The 13,326-nt window shown below is 45.2% G+C and overlaps 1 long non-coding RNA gene across 9 annotated transcripts in view; it reads left to right on the plus strand.

Annotated features, from left to right (window-relative positions):
- Positions 1 to 13,326, plus strand: part of LOC102161661 (uncharacterized) — a 509,074-nt gene that overhangs the window by 166,234 nt on the left and 329,514 nt on the right. For all 9 annotated transcript variants that reach the window (XR_014832667.1, XR_014832665.1, XR_014832663.1 and 6 more), the window contains one exon: positions 11,296 to 11,416. This is a non-coding gene — a long non-coding RNA (uncharacterized LOC102161661). The remainder of the gene's footprint in view (positions 1 to 11,295; positions 11,417 to 13,326) is intronic.

Genomic DNA, 13,326 nt, shown 5'->3' on the forward strand with positions numbered 1-13,326 from the left:
TTCACTTTATTCTCATTTTCTAGAGCTGATATTTTTAGCTTTTAGCTGTTTAATTTTGTGTGTATTCTTATAGAAATACATATACGTTCACCACGATGTCGTTTATAGAATAGTTCCATATGATACGCATAAACCAGCGCCGTTGTACAAATGCACATCCGAGAAGCCTGACTTAGAGGAGTGCTTCCTGATCTAAAGGCGCCTTTGCCTCACGGAACTAAGAAGTATTCCACACATACGAAACGGCGCAGGTACCGTGCGATGCTTTAAAGAAAGATGGTGAGTGGGTTCCCCGCCCCAGTTAGGTGATAAAGACCAGCATCTCTGCCGCACGGGAGCAGCCGTCCTCCCTGCATCCGTTCCTCCCTGCAGTCCCAGTTTCTGAATTTGTTATTCCTTCATTTTTCTTTATCATTTATCCTATATGCATATATCCTGAAACAGTTTCCTTTTATCTAAATGGAATCTTATGGTGTTCTGTCTGCAACTTTTAATTTTTTTGTTGCAAGACATTTTTGTGAACTTAATCCAGATCGATGCATGTTGGTTTAATTCATTCACTCTTACTGCTGCGTGTATGGGAAAAAGGCAGCAGGTGGGGGCAGCTCCAAACTATTTGGTTTGAGCACCTGATTAGAACTGATATTTACTGAGAAAACAGGGTTGATCAGAGAATTCTGCCTGGGGCATTTACAATGGAGAGGCCCATTAAGCTTCTACAGCCGATTCTTCAACACGTCTTGCTGGACCAGAATCTGCAGTTGATCCAGAATTCCGATCCTCCGGCACCTTTAACGCTGCCCCTCTGGCCTTGGCCGCCACCATCGTCTCTTGCCTGGGTTTTGCAGCAGCCTCCTCGCCCAGCCACCAGCCTCACCTTCATCTCCCTGCAGGCTACCTCCAGTGTCAGAAGCATCTTCCTTTTAGAGTCACAGCTCAGCTCAGAGCCCTTCATCTCACTCAGAGCAGAAGCCACAGTCCTTATCCTCATCGCCAGGGTCCTCTGCCACCAGCCCGGGACCTCGGGGCCCTCATCGCCTACCACTGCCCCCTGCTGGCTGCTCTCCCCTCCATCAGGCCAGCCCACCTCCACCTCTGCCAGGGAGTTCTTCCCCGGAGAGCTGCATGTTAGCCTCCTTCGTCCTTTGCTGAGGACCTCTTTAATCACGCTGTTTAAAATCCCACCCTCCTCCCCTCTCACTAGTCCCTGCTCCGTATCCATGATAACTTGTCAGTTCTCTGTGTTTTCTCCTAATGTGCTACACAGTCTAGTCATTGATGCGGTCAGTGGTCTTTTCTAGCAGAATAAAAGCTCCTACTAGAATATTAGTGGGGGTTTTGCTTTGTTACATTCTCTCATGTATCTCCAGCATCCACAAGAGTGTCTGGCACTTGGTAAATACTGTGCTGAGCAGCTGAGTTAAAACGGAGCTGCTGATACACCACTGGGTATATGTGTCTGGGCTTTTCCATTGTATGAGTTGAGGGTGGAGTTCCAGGAGGAGGTGAGACACACAGGTGCTGTTTGCAGCCAGGATCCTAGGGCGAGGTCAGCTGGGGGGAGCAAAGGTGCGAGCGGAGGCTAAAACACAGGAACCGAGAAGGCTCGATTATCCAGGTAGGAGGGAAAACAGGTGAGCGTGGTGTCCTGGAAGCCAGCTGAGGAGGGTGTGGATCAGCGTGACGAGGCTGAGAACTGACCATGAGATGCAGCAGCGTGGAGGTCACTGGCGGTCCGGCTGCGCAGTGGACGAGGAGTAGAGGGTGGGGAGGTTGAGGGGAGGGTGAGAGCAACGGAAATGATGAGCAAGAGTAACCCTCGCTCCTGAGACGTGTTTCTATGAAGCCTCATTGAGGTCATTGCTGGGGAGAGAAATGAGCGCAAATGAGACTTTTTTCTAAGGTGAGAGGAATTGGGGCCTATTTGTTTCTTGATGGGAATGATTCTGTAAAGAGAAAGTCGACGACACAGTAAAAGAAGGATGACAGTTGCTGACTGTTGTTCTTGAGTCAGAGCAAGTGCCTGGGGTCCAGGGTCCGAGCAGAGTCTTCAGCCTTAGGAAGGAGCCTGGGCTGTTGGCTTGTAGCAGTAAGACAGCAGAGACAGAGGTGGGCCAGAGACAAGGTGAACGATTTGGGGCCAGGATCCAGTCTCTTCTGATTGCTCCTCTTTTTCCTCAGTGAACGGAGAGCAGAGAGAGGAGGAGATGAGGAGGGGTCTGGAGAGAGAGGAGGGGGAGGTGGGAGCTGGTTACGGAGGAGGGTCAAGAGAGGGCGGATGCCAGCCCCTGGAGGACAGCCCGGCAGCCCGGGGCCCCTGTGAGGTGAGTGGACTGAGTTTCCAGTGAGACCAGTCGACACGTTTCCATGTTTTTCTCCAGCCACACTCAGGAGTGCAGGCCTGAGAGGCCAGAGAGTGGTTTAGGGAGAGTTAGAGCCTTTCAGGAACACGGGGCACGGGGAGAGGGGAAGGGAGTTGACTGCTCTGGAGGATTAGGCTGTGCAAGGAGGGACATGCAGCCTTGGGGGAAGGTGAGAGGCAGGGCCGGGCAGCCGTGGGGGAAGGTTTAAGTTGCTGAGATTTTGCAGAAGAGCTGGAGTTTGGCTGTAGAATGACCCGAGCTGGAGGTTAGCAGATGGCGGCTGGAGAATGGGGTACTTCACGTTTCGAGTATGAAAGTGTGTGGTTTTGTTGGCACTGATGGGGTCCAGAGGAGGGCCTGTGGGGGAGTGACTGAGGGGGAAGAACAAGATTGTTGGAAGGGAGGTCAGTTGATTAAGAGGAAGCTGCTTGTTTTTGTGAAGATTGTCCACGTAACTACTGGGACTTTCCCTCCCACGTCGGAGGGAAAGGGGGGCTGGTTCGTATCCCTTTTTAGGGGTTGGTTTCTATGGGGGGGTTAGTTACAGGCGTTGGGGAGCAATTATACACCCTCGTGGGGGAGATAAAAGGTGACAGAAGAGTGACAGGGAGACAATAATAATACAATTATCGTCTACTACTCATTGAAATATATGTGCCATCATTGTCCTCAGTCACCTGAATGCACTGCTCGGGGGGGGGGGGGTGTCTTTATGACAGCCTGGGGGGGAAGGCATGGTGCTGTGTGCACTCTGCCAGTGATGAAACTGTGGCACAGTGGGGTTAAGTACTACTCATCAGAAATGAGACGAAGCCCCCAGCCAGGAGATCAGATTTTGGCTTGACTTCTCTCCCAGATCCACCTGTGTGGTTGGCTTTGTACCCATGACAGAGGATGATGGCCAGGGAGCACAGAGAAGCTGCCCCCAGCTGCAGCGCGTCTCTAGTGGGCTGCGGGCTCAGGGTCACCCTCTGCAGAGCCAGCTGCGTCTGGCCAAGCGTGGCACAGCATCGTGTCTTGAACTTGGTATGTCCCCAATTGCTTATATTTCCGCTCCAGTGTTTAACTGTATATAAAAAAGCTTATAGCAAAGCAGACTGGATTTGACAGTGACTGCCTGCACACGCCACCTAGACGTTCACGGTTAGTTGTAGCCGGTCTTACTTTATCACATGGTCATCTATCCCCTGTCTCCAAGCATCAAACCATCATTTTGAAATGTATTTCAAGGTAAGTTGCAGATATTACCACATACTTTCCTAAATTCATCAACACATGTATCATAAACTAAAGCTCAGGATGGTACAGGGCTTTTTTTTTTTTTTTTTCTGTGTGGAATTAAATGCACAAGCCGTAAGTGAATCATTTCTTGAGTTCTGAGAGATGCAGACACCTGTGTAACCCAAACTCTCATCAAATGCTGAGCGTTCCTGTCCCCATGGGAAGTTTCTTCTGGCCACTTCCGCGTCGATTTCTGCTCGCCCCCCAGGCCCTGGGGACAACTGCTTTCTGGTTACTTTTCACCGTGGATTATGTTTGTGTGTTGTAGAACTTCGTGCAAGTGGAATCACACAGCACGTGCTCTTTGGCTAGCCCCCTTCAGTCAGCACGACGACCCTGGGATTCCCTTGTGCTGTGCACCATACTCCGCCTCTAAATTCCCGAGTATCTGTCCTCCTTTAAGTGGGTCACCGGTGGTTACCCATGCCCATCAGGTGTTATCTGGGTGCTTGGTTTGACTTTCTGCTATTGTGAATAAAGCTGCTGTGAGCAATTGTATGTCAGTCTTTCGCAGACGCGCTTCAATTTTGGGGAGACGTCTAGGAGTGCAATTGCCCGGTCGTGGTGTAGATCGATACTGAGCTTTAGGGGGGGCTTCCACCCACCAATGGAGGGGCGTCTCGGCTCCTCCACCTGACTTGCCAGCGTTTCGTGCTGTCAGTCTTTTCAACCATAGTCATTTTGATGAGGCCGGGTCATTTTCCATTGGAGTTTTTAACTTGTCGTTTCTTGAGCATCTGTTTCTCATTCTTACATCTGCACTTGCGTTTTCTTTTTTTAAATTGGGTTGATAGTCTTCATTACTGAGTTTTAGGAGGTCTAGACTCTGCTCTAGGTCGCTGTCTCTCTGTAACTCTCTTCTTATAGACTTAGGTCCTTCGGTCTGTGCATCACTACTCGTGCCCACACCACGTTCTTTTGATTACTGGCTCTTTACAGGCGGCCTTGAACGCAGGTGTGAGTCCTCTAATCTTGGTCTGAGTTTTGAAATCGATTTCGGTAGCCCAAATCTTTCAAACCTGCCCATGCATTTTAAAATTAACTGGTCAGTTTCTACAAAAAAATTCTTAGAAGATTATGATTGAGGTTGTGTTAAATTTATAGATCAATTTGGAAAGAACTGTCTCTTAACATAACCAGGTCTTCCAATCCATATAGCTGCTGTGTATTCTCAATTGTTCAGGACTTTTAAAAATTTCTCTCATCTATATTTGATAGCCATCAGTGTACCAGTCTTATACATTTTGTTAAGTTTATTTCTAAACATTGTTCTATTATAAAAAGAATATTGTAAATTTAATTTATTTTTATTTATTTATTTTTTGGTGTGTGTGGTTTTCAAGGCTGCCCCCATGGCATATATAAGTTCCCAGGCTAGGGATCGAATCAGAGCTACAGCTGCCAGCCTACACCACAGCCATGGCAACATGGGATCCGAGCCATGTCTGTGACCTACACCGCGGTGCATGGCAACACCAGATCCTTAACCCACTGAACAAGGCCAGGGATTGGACCTGTACCCTCATGGATACTAGTTGGATTCATTTCTTCTGGCGCTGTGATGGGAGTACCCTTGTAAATTTAATATTTAAAATTTTAAATTTAATATTCAAGTTATTCACTGTTAAATGCAATTGATTTTTTTTTGTATTGACCTTGCAGTCTGATTTTTTTCAGTTGTCTTATTAGTTCTAATAGTTATTTGTAGATTCCTTAGAGTTTTTTGTTTAAGAAATCACGAGATCTGCAAATACAGATGGTTTTGCTTCTTCCTTCCTGATCTTAATTTCATTTCTTTTTTTTAATGTTCAATTTATTTTTTTATCATTGTATTATCATTATTATTAATAGTTATTTCCCCAATACAGTTTTTTCTACTGTACAGGATAGTGACCCAGTGACACATACATGTACGCATTCTATTTTCACACATTATCACGCTCCATCCTAAGTGACTAGACATAGTTCCCAGTGCTACACAGCAGGATCTCATTGCTAATCCATTCCAAAGGCAATAGTCTTCATCCATTAACCCCAAGCTCCAAGTCCATCCCACTCCCTCCCACTCCCCCTTGGCAACCACAAGTCTCTTTTCCAAGTCCATGATTTTCTTTTCTGTAGAAAGGTTCATTTGTGCCATATATTAGATTCCCGATATAAGTGATATCATATGGTATTTGTCTTTCTCTTTCTGACTTACTTCACTCAGGATGTGAGTGTCTAATTCCATCCATGTTGCTGCAAATGGTGTTATTTCATTCTTTTTCATGGCGGAGTAGTATTCCATTGTGTATATATATCATATCTTCCTAATCCAATCATCTGTCGATGGACATTTGGGTTGTTTCCATGTCTCGGCTATTGTGACTAGTGCTGCAATCAACATGCAGGTGCATGTGTCTTTTTTCAAGGAAAGTTTTGTCCAGATATATGCCCAAGAGTGGGATTGGTGGGTCATATGGTAGTTCTATGTATAGTTTTCTAAGGTATCTCCATACTGCTCTCCATAGTGGTTGTACCAGCTTACATTCCCACTGATAGTGCAGGAGGGTTCCCTTTTCTCCACACTCCCTCCAGCATTTGTTATTTGTGGACTTATTCATGATGGCCATTCTGACTGGTGTGAGGTGGTATCTCGTGGTAGTTTTGATTTGCATTTCTCTAATAATCAGTGATGTTGAGCATTTTTTCATGTGCTTGTTGGCCATCTGTACATCTTCCTTGGAAAAATGTCTATTCAGGTCTTGTGCCCATTTTTCAATTGGGTTGTTGGCTTTTTTGCTTTTGAGTTGTCAAATTGTTAATATTTTTTAAGGGATATTATGCCTATTTTCAGTTGAATTTGTTAACAAATGCAATACCTTAACAAAGTTGTTAAGGAATGTTGTTTAAAAATTCAACTGAATTTGTTAACAAAAACATTTCTACAAAGAAAATGTTAGGACCAGATGGTTTCACTGGAGAATTCTATAAAATATTTAAGGAAGATAGAGCACAATTTGTAGTTAGTATTTTAGTAAACAGAGAATAATTTCCAAATCATTATGAGGACAGCATGATACTGGTACTAAAACTTGATAAGATACTTAAAAAAGTATCATTTTTTTAAGATTCCACATATAAGCGATATCATATATTTATCTTTCTTTGCCTGACTTACTTCACATGGTATGAGAATCTCTGGGTCCATCCATGTTGCTGCAAATAGCATTATTTCATTCTTTTTTATTTATTTTTAGTGATTTCATTTTTATTTTTTCAATTAAATATATACAGCATCCTGCATATCATTCTCTGATTTTGGTAATAGGACTATTTTTTCTTTCTTTTTAAAATTGAAGTGTAGTTGATTTATAATATCATGTTAGTTTCAGGCATACAGCACAGCTGTGTGTGTGTGTGTGTGTGTGTGTAAATATAACATATATACAAACATACGCATATAGTCTCAACACACACACATACATATGTATTCTTTAAGTCAGTTCTTGTTGGTTATATATTTTATATACAGGAGATTGTAGATGTTAATCCCAAACTCTTAATTTATCCCTCCCCTCACCCCCTTTCTCCTTTGGTAACCATAAGTTTGTTCCCTATGTCTGTGATCTGTGTTTTGTAAATAAATTCATGTGTGTGCGTGTGTGTGTGTGTGTGTGTGTGTGCGTGTGCGTGTGTGTGTGTATTCTGTATATGTGATAGCATATGGTATTTGTCTTTCTCCGTTTGGCTTAATTCCTTAGTATAATATTCTCTAGGTTCCTTCATGTTGCTGTAAATGGCAGTATTTCATTCTTTTTTATGGCTAATATTCCATTGTGTGTGTGCAACCCATCTTCTTTATCTGTCGATGGACATTTAGGTTGCTTCCACGTCTTGGCTATTGTACATAGTGCTACCGTGAACATTGGGGTGCATGTATCTTTTTGAATTAGAGTTTCCTCTGGATAGATGCCCAGGAGTGGAATTGCTGGTCATAGAGTAGTTCTATTGTTTTTTTTAAGGAACCTCCATACTGTTTTCCATAGTGGTTGTCCCAACTTAGATTCCCACCAGCAGTGTAGGAGGGTTCTTTTCGCCACACCCTCTCCACCATTTATTATTTGTGGACTTATTCATGATGGCCATTCTGACTGGTGAGAGGTGATGCCTCATTGTGATTTTGGTTTTCTCTTCTCCAGTAATTAGGGATGTTGTGCATCTTTTCATGTGCCTGTTGGCTAAACCATGAGTCTTTGGAGAAATGCCTATTTAGCTCTTCTGCAAATTCATTGATTGGGTTTTTGTTGCTGTTGCTCTTGAGTCCTATGAGCTGTCTGTATATTTTTGAAATTAAGCCCTTGTTGGTTGCATCCTTTGCAAATGTTTTCTCCCATTCAGTAGGTTGTCTTTCCATTTTGTTTATTGTTTTTACATGTTATATATATAGCGTTACTATATGTCAGATATATATTGTTATATATATATGCATAGTATATATATATAGTTATATATATATATATATTGTTACTATACGCCAGAGACTGCTTTGCCTGTGTTCTCTTCTAGGCGTTTTATGGTATCATGTCTTATAATCGAGTATTTAAGCCAGTTTGAGTTTTCTTTGGATATGGTGTGAGGGAGTGTTCTAACTTCATTGATTTACATTGTTTCCATTTCACAATCTACAGATTTAATGTGATCCCTATCAAATTACCCATGACGTTCTTCACAGAACTAGAACAAACAACCTTAACACTTATATGGAACCCTAAAAGACCCCAAATCGCCAAAGGAATCTTGAGGAAAAAGAGCAAAGTTGGAGGCATAACCCTCCCAGACTCTGATGATACAGCAGAGCTACAGTGATCAAAACAGGGTGGTGTAGCACAAAAACAGACATATGGATTAATGGATCAAAGGATCAATGGAATAGAATAGAGAACCTAGAAATAAACTGTTTACGTACAGTCAACTAATCTTTGATAAAGAAGGCCCGAATATTCAATGTAGAAAAGATAGCTCTTTAGCAAAGTGACGCTGGGAAAGCTGGGCAGCTATATGTAAGTTAACGATGTTATCATTGGTGGGATTTGTTTTGTTGGCTTTAATATCATCAAGGTGGTCCAGAGCCTGGGCATGGTACCCAGGCAGTCAGGGTTTGCATCAAAGCACTTTTATTTATTACATGTGTGATTTCAGAAGTTATTCAACTTACCTGAGCCTCAGTGTATTCATTGGTAAAATGAGGATGATCATACCTATTGAATGAGATGATTGTAAGGGTCGAAGAGGTAACATTTGTGGATGCTTAACACAGGGCTGGCCCTAGAGGGAGCCCTACAAGTGTTAACTATGTTGCTATTGTCAGCAGCATTATAACTATCGTTACACCGTCATTATCATCATCGTCCTCATGAGTGAGGGCGGCCAGCAGTCCCCACTGGCCTCAGATTGTCCTGATTCGAGCCCTGAGGCCTCAGGCCAGGGACACCCGTGCATGGCACAGGACCTACACTCTGGGTCAGCAGTTCAGTAGCTTCGGGGCTGTGGTCTCCTGCTCTCACAAATCAGACTGTGTCACCAGAGTTTATGCAACCAGGCCTGCACACATCCCACCCGCACGCTGGGCCCCCGTGACCTGGAGTCTCCATTTGTTCCTTGGCAATTTCCAAGAGACTGGTCACTGGAGGCAGCTGAAGAAAAACATTTCTTCATAGTGGAAACATTTTAGCATGAAAAACGCTTGGAGTCCCAGTTTCCACTCTGCTCTAGAAGCACCACTGTTTGGAGGAGGCCAAACAGCTGTTAGTTTCACTCTTGCAAACCAATCATTTCTAAATAGAGCGATACCACAATCTTAATTTTCCACTCAATGGTGAAAGCAGTCACATTATTCAAAATTATTCATCAGCACTTAGTAATTCACATTCTAGAGCAATCTCGGAGTGCTTTAATGTATATATTACAGGCGAGATTTATAGTGGGAATTATAGTATGGCAAATCATTCTTTAAAATGGTGCTTAAATCATACAAATTTAAAATACTAATTATGTAAAATATATTCTGAATTTTTAATTCCTACCTTTGTTTAACGATACTCTCATTACCAACTTCAAAATTGGAAGAGCTAATCCTCAGAAACACTCAGTCTGAATTGGTCCATAATGGAAACAACCCATATTTTTACCACGTTGCTCTCACCCCAATGCCCTCGTTAAAAAAAAAAAAAGTGAATAATGATTATCTGAAAGTCACAATCATTACCAGATAGTGAAGCATGGAATTCCATGCTGAGAGAAGATTCATCTCCAAGAAGTGCTTGAGAAGCCTTTGATGGCCATGAAATAACTATTTAAGTTAAAAGATAAAATTTAAGAGACATTTCTGCGGAGAACATAACTCTGAAAGAAACATTATCATCATTTGTTCTCTCATGTGTACCCATCGGTGAGAACCTCTGGGGGAAGGCATACCCCCTGCAGCTCTTCACTGTTTGAGAAAGGCTGACCCCTTCTCCGAAGCCAGGAAGAGCCTCGTGGTTTCTCTGCTGGAGTCTGGCCACAGGGCGGAGGAGGCAGATGCCTCCTCTCCTCACCCTCTGTTCCTGAGACCCCCTCTCAGGGAAGGTTAAAGATGAGGCTTGACTCTGAGATGCCTCAACCTAGCCCCTCCCTGCTCCACCCGGATCCCCGCCCTCCTGTCCGTCGGAAAAGTTGGGGTCATGCATTGATGAGCAGAACATCTCAAGGTCATGTTTATCCAAGCATCAGTGTCCCAAACAGCAGCTCTGCTGTTGGAGGGGAGGCAGCAGGGATAATTGGACTCCTACCCACATTCCTCTTCCCTAGCCAGCTAGTGAGCAGAAAAGGAGGTGCTTGCGGAAGGCCAGTCCTTCCAGGGCTGCAGCCAGCAGCTGAGGGACAGGGCTCGCAGTTAAACATGAAAGCCTTTCTCAGCGGGAAAGAGTACTTCACTGCAAGGAAGTCACCCACCCCTGAGGCCTTCCTGCTAGGTTGGACTGGAAGCATCTCGAGGCTGGACTCCGACTCTTACTCAGCTTGTACCCCCCCCCCCCGCCCCGCCTTTCACAGAGCCAAGAACTTACCACCTGGAATATTTCCAGTTTATGTTCCCTGGTGGAAGTGAGTTTCCTTGTACCCAAACAGAACCCGGGAATAATGAGCACCTCACTCCACGGTTTCTCATCCGTGCAGGGCCTGCCCTGCTCTAGAGTGTTCTCTGCTCTAGAACTTTTAAGGAGGCCTTATTCTTGACTGGCATCTTGGGCTAGTGCCAGGAGCTTAAACATGAGCCAAAGCCGGACACGTGCCCAGATCGTTGTCTCCTTTCAGCTCCGTGGCTCCGTTTCCATCGGGGGAAGGCCAGTCAAGACCAGCTCCTGGTGGCTGGCCTGGCATTTTAAGCGTTTGATTAAGTCCTTACAGGTTCTCTTCTTTGGCACAACGTATCTCCCTTCCTGCCCCTAGTCTAAGCTTCACGTTTCATTTCTTCCACTCGCGGTCTGCCGCTTCCCAGGTCACCTTTCCTTTTGGAGCAAGATCGCGGGGAGCCTTTGAAAAGGGAAGTTGGGGGGCGCACACAGAGGCCTCGGTTTCCGGCCTGTGAGTGGGAATGCTGACCTGATTTTTTTTTCTTTTCTTTCTCCAGGAGTAGCTGATTCAGATTAATCGGTTAGCAGCTGGCGCTTTATGCTGACTCTGAAAGAGTCTCATGGATTCAAGTTTAAATTGGAGAAGAGGAGAGAGAAGAGACGAGTGACAGGAAGAAGGTAAGGAGCAGAAAACTACTGTTTATTATTACTCCCATTGCGGTGGCTGTTTCTCCCAGGGGGAGGCTGGGCATCCCTGAAATCCTGTGGCTGTGCTCAGCTCTGAGTATTGAAGGTGACCCAGTGACGTGTCTACAGCTGGTCTTGATGTCCTCTCCAGTGCTGGGGGAAGGGGCAGCCTCTAGACAGTCCCTAAAGATTCCTGCCTCCTGGGGTTCACACCCAGTGTCATAACCAGCCTTGAGTGTGGGCAGGACCCGGTGACTGTCTCTGGCTGATGAAGGCGGCAAAGGCTCTGGGATGTCACTTCCAAGATGAGGTTATTGAAAGCCTGATTCCTCTCATTCTCTCTGGCCTCCGTCTCTGCATCTCTGTATTTATCTCCCCCCCTTTTTTTTTATTTTAAGTTTCTGTCTATCCCTCCTAACTGCCATCTCTTAAGGGCACTCGAGCAGCTTATAGAGGTGCCCGTGTGGTAAGGGACCAGTGTTCTTGGTCTTGGAAGTAATGCTTCTGAGACCCACCTAGAGGCAGGTGGTGAGCTTGGAAGTGGAGTCTTCAGCCCAGTTGAGTTTTGAGACGACCGCAGCCTTGGTTGACAAATTAACTGCAGTGTCATGAAGGATCCTGAAACAAGGTGACCTAGCTAAATTGTTCAGATGCCAGAGGCACAGAAACTGTGAGATAATTAATGTTTGGGGACCTCAATTTGGGGTCATTTGTTATGCAGCAATAGTTAGCTGATGCACTCTCCAGCCTACTGCTCCATCTCAGCCATAAGCTTGGCCATTTCTGACTCCTGTCCCCCGGCCCCATATATCAATCTTATTTTCGAGTGTGTTATAGGCACTGAATCATCTAGTGTTTGACCTTTAGAGAGGGCACGTTTTTCACCCAGCTCAGTGCCGTCGAGATCCACCAGATTGTCATGTGTGTTAATAGTTTGTTCTTTTTCTTCTTGCTGTGTGAATTCTTGTTACTACAACCAGTCGTATTGTTATACCCCCATCACTGCATTTCCCTGCATTTCTCTGGCTCTGATTTGGGTACGTGCTCGTTTCTGGACCATTTGGCATGAGGAAAGTGATGCTCGACTGGCTTGTCCCCACCCCACCCTGAGTTTGGAGCTTGGGACCAGGCAGGGCAGGAAGCCTCATCACAGCACATTGATGGATGCCTGGGAGTCACCTGGGGCGTTGTCTCAGGGAGCCTTCCAGAAGCAGGGTGACAGTCCCCACGGCTGCCAACAGGGACATGAAATTGCGGAAGGAGAGGGAACACATGACATGCTCATCTCCTCAGAGCACCGTCACTCCTTCGAAGGTAAGAGCAGAGTGAGATGGGTCAGCGAATTGCTTGCAGGAGTGGATCAGTGTCATTCCCTGGCTCAGTGAAGAGATGCTGTGTTAAACACGAGACCATAACAGCAGTCCCACGCCCTGCTTCGGAAATGCGTTTTGGAACTTTCCAATCACAGAACCTATTTCCTGTGGAAGCCGGACTCATGGCAGACACAGTGGACACTAGGCCTGTGTGTATACGTCCTGAATGCTCCGGTATTTTCAAGGTGGACTTAATTGCACCCTGAGAGCAGCACCTCTAAACACCAATTGCTCCGTGAACATCTTTATTTTTCTTTCTTCCTGGGTTTGCTTTTCTTTAGCTTTACTGAGATGTAATTGACAAATAAAATTGTACCGTTGACCTTTGGACAGCATGGGGATTAGGGGTGAAGACCTTCCGGAAAGTGGAAAACCCACGAATAGGTCACAGTCGGCCCTGCAATCCAGGCTTCCTCCACACGTGGGGCTCTGCCTGCACGGAGCCAACCAGCCAAGGGGTGTGTCGCGCCTACAGTATTTGCTTCTCAAAGAGTCTGCACATGATTGTTGTTCAAGGGTCAACTGTGT

The sequence above is a fragment of the Sus scrofa genome, chromosome 17 (assembly GCF_054392235.1).
Source record: "Sus scrofa isolate SSC_HxYL_T2T_F1_AM1 chromosome 17, Sscrofa_HxYL_maternal_Yorkshire_Landrace_v2.0, whole genome shotgun sequence".
Taxonomy (NCBI): Eukaryota; Metazoa; Chordata; class Mammalia; order Artiodactyla; family Suidae; genus Sus; species Sus scrofa.